Here is a 6,000-nt window from a genome sequence, read left to right as displayed (position 1 = left end):
TCACACCAGGCTTGTTGGTGAAGGTGCTGTTAGACTTCTTTAGCCACCAAAAGGAATTATAGACTTGTGTCCTGGAGTACAAATTAGCTAAATATTATATCCTTGGAGTGTAAGCATAGTATAGATGTAAACAGAAAGTGAGGCTTAGAAAATTTCTAAAACATAGAAATTACAGCTAAATGAAAAGAGAGGCAGGGGGCCTGTGTGTTTGAAACATCAATACAATAACCAGTTTCCTTTGGTAGGAGTTAAATAAGTTAATCAAAACCATTATGAGCTCTAGATATACAGGAAAACCCGAATATGTTTACTTTTGTAAAAAAATAAACAGATCTTAAGTCTTTGGGTAAGCATAAATTTCACTTAGAACGTTGTGACCTAGGAGTATGGTGTCTTCTTGAAAGATAACTGAATTTACTGTTATGAATTCTCCAACCAATATCTGTTGCTATGATAGTTTGCGGAAGGGAGAATCCTTACTTTTATTCTTATTTGCCATTCTTTTTATATTTCGTATATCAAGGAAGAGGTTTGGAAGGGAAAATTAGATAACCAAGATGGTATTACCTGCATGTGGGAGCTTATCCAGAGTCCCAGCAAATTTATGGAAATTTTAATCTTTTTTTATCACTACCATACCGAAACTAGAAAGCTCCTCCAGGTACAGAGAAGCTGCTAGCAATTCTAGAGGTGATGAGTAGCTGCCATCTTCCCAAGATGCTCCTATAATAGGAAGTTGGAGGAGTCTCAGAATCGGCCCCTCCCCTTTGGAATGAGGGCATTGCAGAAATTCCTCTCTCATTTCACTTAATATGCATATTTTTTACATAGCTAATCTGAAATGGAAACATTTTTATCCCTATACTCAAAACTGCTTTTGTTTTATCAGCTGACATTTTACAACTCATTAATTTATAATGCGGGTTTAATGCCTTCGAATGTTCCTGGGATAAAAAATTAAAGTGACCAAGCTAGTTTGTATAAAAGCTGACTAGAGTATGTTCATAGTAGTTCTTTTATAGCAGTGTTTTGTACTGGAGAGCACATTCCATGGGAATGTTTCAAACTGGCATGGTCCCTTCTTCCTAGCATTAGTTAATTTTGCATCCCCAAGTGATAGAAAAACTTATTCCCATTTTCGAATCAGGAAATTAAGGCTCATGCATTTGAGCGACACAATATTCAAATTCAGAAGAAAATCTTTGTTTGAATTTATCTTCACCTTGTTGTACCTGTCACGAGACCCGCGTTATTAAATGAGAAATTGAACCTTGAATTTAGTCCTATGATCTTTATCTACCCAAGTACAGAGGTAACAAGTTAACTGTGATAAAGAAGGGGTGTGAGTGATAAATCTTGCATGGAAAAACAAGTCACTGGATAACAATTCTTGAAAAAGAGCCACATTCTGTCCTTAGTAGCACAGTAGCTAGAGATCGAAATTTGGGGCTATGGAGGAGGAATAAAGGGCTAGGGTCCAGACGAAGAGTCTTAGAATGTCCCCCAACACTTACCTCACGTAAAGACGTTCTAAGAAAGCAGCTAGGCCGTTAATCCATCAGCTCAGATAGAAATGATCTCCAAGCATGTCAGAGATTTAGGAAACCCAATGACTCATAAAATTCCAATGGCCTTCTTTCAAACTTTAAGCCATATTATCAGAAGAGACATTTTTAAAATGAAGTTACATGTCTATATCACATATTAGCTGAAGGATTAAGCATCCTCTCTCCCATCATGGGCCTCCTCATGGAGGACACTTTTGCAAATCAATTTTTAAATGAAGGAACAACCCCCAAATTGTGACTGGTTCACATTCAAATCTTCTCTTTTCACTTGTTGCTACCACACACTGCAGCAACAGACGAAAGAAGACACTGGAGCAAAGTTCCCACCTTTATGATTATGTCAGTAGTTATTGGTGTTTTACACTTCACAAAGTACCATCACACATGCAATTTTGTAGGATCCTTGTGGCAACCTCATAGACAGGGAACCCATTATCATTATTTTTACCCATTTAGACCAAGTTTTCTTAGATAATAGGCCAAGGCCACACAGCTGGTTACATGTTGGGCCTGGAACAAGCAGACAGGTCTTCAAGCTCATAATTCTGGGAACTGCCTCTTTATTTCTATTGTTTCCAAACTATTGCGGGAAACATGGGTGTATTGTTAGATTCTGGTAATTGATCAAATTGGTAGGCTTCTATAACTCAAATTAAGGGGATCCATGAAAGCAACAATCATCAAAACAATTTAAAATTAAGTGACAATCCCGACTTTGCAGCATGAAAATCCCCCAAAGTCCCAGGGATTTCCATTCCCTTAGTCTGATCATGTGGAGTTTAAATTTAGATTGCATTCTGCACTGGGAATTTGTATTATTACGTATATTTTTGTGTTGCTATTGTATGCCCTAAGATGTGCTTTCTAGCACTGGCTTTGCCGCCAACTGGCTGCAGGGCCTTAGACAAGTCATGTGACCTCACTGTGCCTCTATTACCCCCTTTGTCACAAGTCAAGGGTTGACTTCCAGTGTCCTTCCAGCACTACAATTTTATGATTCTATTTTTCCACGTAGATAGTAAGCTTCCTGAGGTGAGAATAGCACATCTGTGTATCCTCTGGACTTACCACGTGGTAGGTATTTAACAAATGTTTGACGATGGCCTTGAAAGATTTATTGGCACACTTAGCTTGAGTGGAGTTATAGAAAATCGTTATTGACCGCCTTATTAACAATTAACTGTCTATACTCTGCATATGTGATTTTCCTTTACATCAATAAAATTTCTGCTTCTAGTGAAGATGAAGTATCGCCCCTTAACATCAGTTCTTTTGCATGTTAATACATTAGCAACTGATATCTTATTTGTACTGTAACTGACAGAATAGTGTAGAGAAAGCATATAAGTATGAAAAGGGGTTAGTTAGGTAACATTGTATAGGGCATCTTCAAAACAACAGTTCTGGTATTTCAAATGTCAAGCTAATTATCAGCAATATTTAAATGCTATGATAGGCCATTTTTGCAAATGCTGAAATTTTCCAGCAGGTATGGGCATTATAAAAATGTCACGTTTTGCTACTATTCTGTTACATGTCACCAGATTACAAAAATCTGGGGAAAAAAAGTTATATCAATAGACAATAAAGAGAAACCATTATTTGTTTTGCATAGGATTCTAAAATTAATTGGTATAGTGATACAATTTAGAGTATTGTTTACTTAGAAGGAAGAATAGAGAGGATTTAGTATAATGCAATCTGGTGAAGTGAAAATAATGCTTATTATAGACAAACTACGAAGCCTTTTAAATATAGGTTTTAGTAATACACAGATATATCTTTCCAGGCCCATTTGCTATAAAGCAAATTTAAGTATCAGCTTTATCCCCTTTGGTAACCCCATATTACACATACAGTTTTAGAGAAAATGAAACTTTAATATGATTCCACATAAAATGGTGAGCCGTGCCAATAATTCATATGCACTTCATATGCAAATAGTTTTATCTTATCCATCAATTATCATGTAAACATGGTATCACATGGCAAATTTCCCTGTAATACAGTACAGTACCTGTATATAATTATAGGTGCATTTTGCCAATGCAACTGTTACACAGAATTGTAATTAATTCCTCTGAAGATTACTGGGAGAGTTTTGGATACTGATGCTGTTTTTGGACATTTATTACTGCTCTTTAGTTGGCTTTTTGCTGTGCCTCAGAGACAGATGTAAAATTAGTGTCTATTTTGAGCCAGCAAACAGTACATCTTTCCTCTTGTTTATTGAATTGCAGAAAGGAATTCTTTGGGCTCCCACTTCTTTGTGGTTTTGAAGTAACTGTCTGTTTTTCTGCCAGCCATGTAACTCCAATACATGTACAAAATTTTGCTGAGACTCATGCAAGGGGTGGCTTATTTGCCCTAACGTAAGGACTGACTAGAACTTTGCTACGTTATGTAGGTGGCTCTTGATGGCCGAATAAAAAAATATGTATGATAAATTCAAAAATAGACACTGGACTAATATATTCTGCCCAAAGACCCTTATTTAAAACCAGTTTACGTTGGTTATTATACAAAATTGAATCTCTTCTTTGCAGAGACAAAGCTACATTATTAAGATCTCTTATGCCAATGGTGATGATGGTGGGCAAAGGATGAAAACAGAAACAAATAGGAAAATGAGCCTATTTTATTTCATAATGTAGATGGGAGTAAACTCATCATGTATTGGCCGTTCTATAGTAAGAATATTTTATGGTGAAAATTTCCCCAATACCTACACTAGACAAATCCACTGACTAGATTTGAGAGAAAAATTTTAAGGAAACTCCTGGGGATTTGGAAGTGGGAGGAGGAGGTGAGGAGCAGAAAGTACAATGTCCATTTTAATGGATTTGATTTTGAGTCTCAGAAGGTCAACCAGAAAGAACAGAATGCAATGAACTACTCTGAATTCAGATATAAAAACTAACTTTGTTCTGAATTGTTTTACCTGGATTAAAAAAAGCGGAGGGTAGGACACCAACATAATGGCTATGGGAATGGATATCCTAGTTGACACAGCTCTGGAAAAGATGGCATACTGCTTCTGTAAGTGAACTTGACAGCAGTTATTTATTTAGTTTAAAAGTATTTACTACTATTTGTGAGCGAGAACCCTAAAGGTTGTGAAGTATTGTTGGCCCGTGAAGGTGATGGATGCTGTACTCCTGACCCTATATGGTGAGACATGACTTCATTGCTTGTTTAGATTGTTCTGATATTTGGGACTCCTCAAGGGCTGTTCATAAATCATTTATCTCTTTTTTTTTTTTTTCCACAAGAAAATATTTCAATTGTATTGCTGCAGGAACACTCACGTGTCACACGGGATATTGTGGTCCATGCAGAAAAAGACCTTAAAAGGCATGGTTTTTTTCCAGGATAAAGGCCTTTTAATGCCTGTCCAGCCTTAGATAATTTTATTCACTCCTTCTGGACCTTTCTTTATTCCTCCTGTGCCCAGAGATCAGTTTTTAGGAGGTGGGTTGAAAGCTTCCCAGGCCTTAGGAGCTTTTGTTGTAGCCCCCACCACTCTCGCCACCCCCGCCCCGAACTCAGTGTTGAGAACATTTGTAAAGAATCTTCTGCTTGTTGCTAAGAAATGGTTAAATCTCAGTCACCAGGAAAAAAAAAAAAAAGAAGCACATTATTGATTGTACTAAGGTATATCTGGACCACACAGCTAGAGCAGAGATGTTAGAATATCTCTCTTTTTGTAGATCTGAGGGCATTACCCAGCCTGAACTTGCCTAAGCCGTTGTGGTCACACCTCTTGAAAAGGTTTTGTTTCCCCCGTCAATTGGTATTCAAACCAGGTCAGCAGATTCTGTTTGCCCGGCTCCGCTGCCGTTTTCATTTTAATTTGCACCTGTTGTGCAGTTGTTCTGAAGGCAAGTGCAAACCCGCGGATTATACAAAGATCATATTATGAGCAGATATGCACGGTGTAATCTTTTTGTCCCCAGCCTCACATGACAAAAAAAATCTCTCTCTTTTTGTTCCTTTTTTACTCCCTGGGAACCTGTCAAAGCAAACAGATATGACTGACTAAAATTTGTAACTAGACATGTTTCCAGAATTCTCCAAAAGCATTATGAACCTGACACACAATCCTTTTCATTTTTTTCCTCCTTTTCTGCCACTTTTGTATAATCCGATAGCTGGCAAGAGCCACTTGAGATAGCTCAGTTGATAACTTAGCAGAGGATTGCTTTATTAGGCGCAGAGAAATCAAAATGAACCTGAAAATTGTTTGCGCTTTTTTTTTTTCCACAGGCTTTTTTTTTTTTTTCTTTCTCTCTCCCTCTTGTTCCCATGATGTCATGGTTCTAACTTGTTTTTTTGTGTGTGTTTCTGGAGAGTTGGGTTAACAGTTCTTGGCAATCCTGTGTGTGCGTAACGGCTGGTGTGTTTCTCTAGCTGAGCTAATGCCCCGTGTTTA

At 37.5% G+C, this 6,000-nt stretch overlaps 1 protein-coding gene across 5 annotated transcripts in view; it reads left to right on the top strand.

The window, feature by feature from the left end:
- The window catches only part of ZEB2 (zinc finger E-box binding homeobox 2), a 132,197-nt gene that overhangs the window by 80,870 nt on the left and 45,327 nt on the right, over positions 1–6,000 (top strand). The window lies entirely within an intron of this gene.

Source organism: Equus asinus, chromosome 4, assembly GCF_041296235.1.
Source record: "Equus asinus isolate D_3611 breed Donkey chromosome 4, EquAss-T2T_v2, whole genome shotgun sequence".
NCBI lineage: Eukaryota > Metazoa > Chordata > Mammalia > Perissodactyla > Equidae > Equus > Equus asinus.
This window is presented reverse-complemented; position numbering and strand designations above follow the sequence as displayed.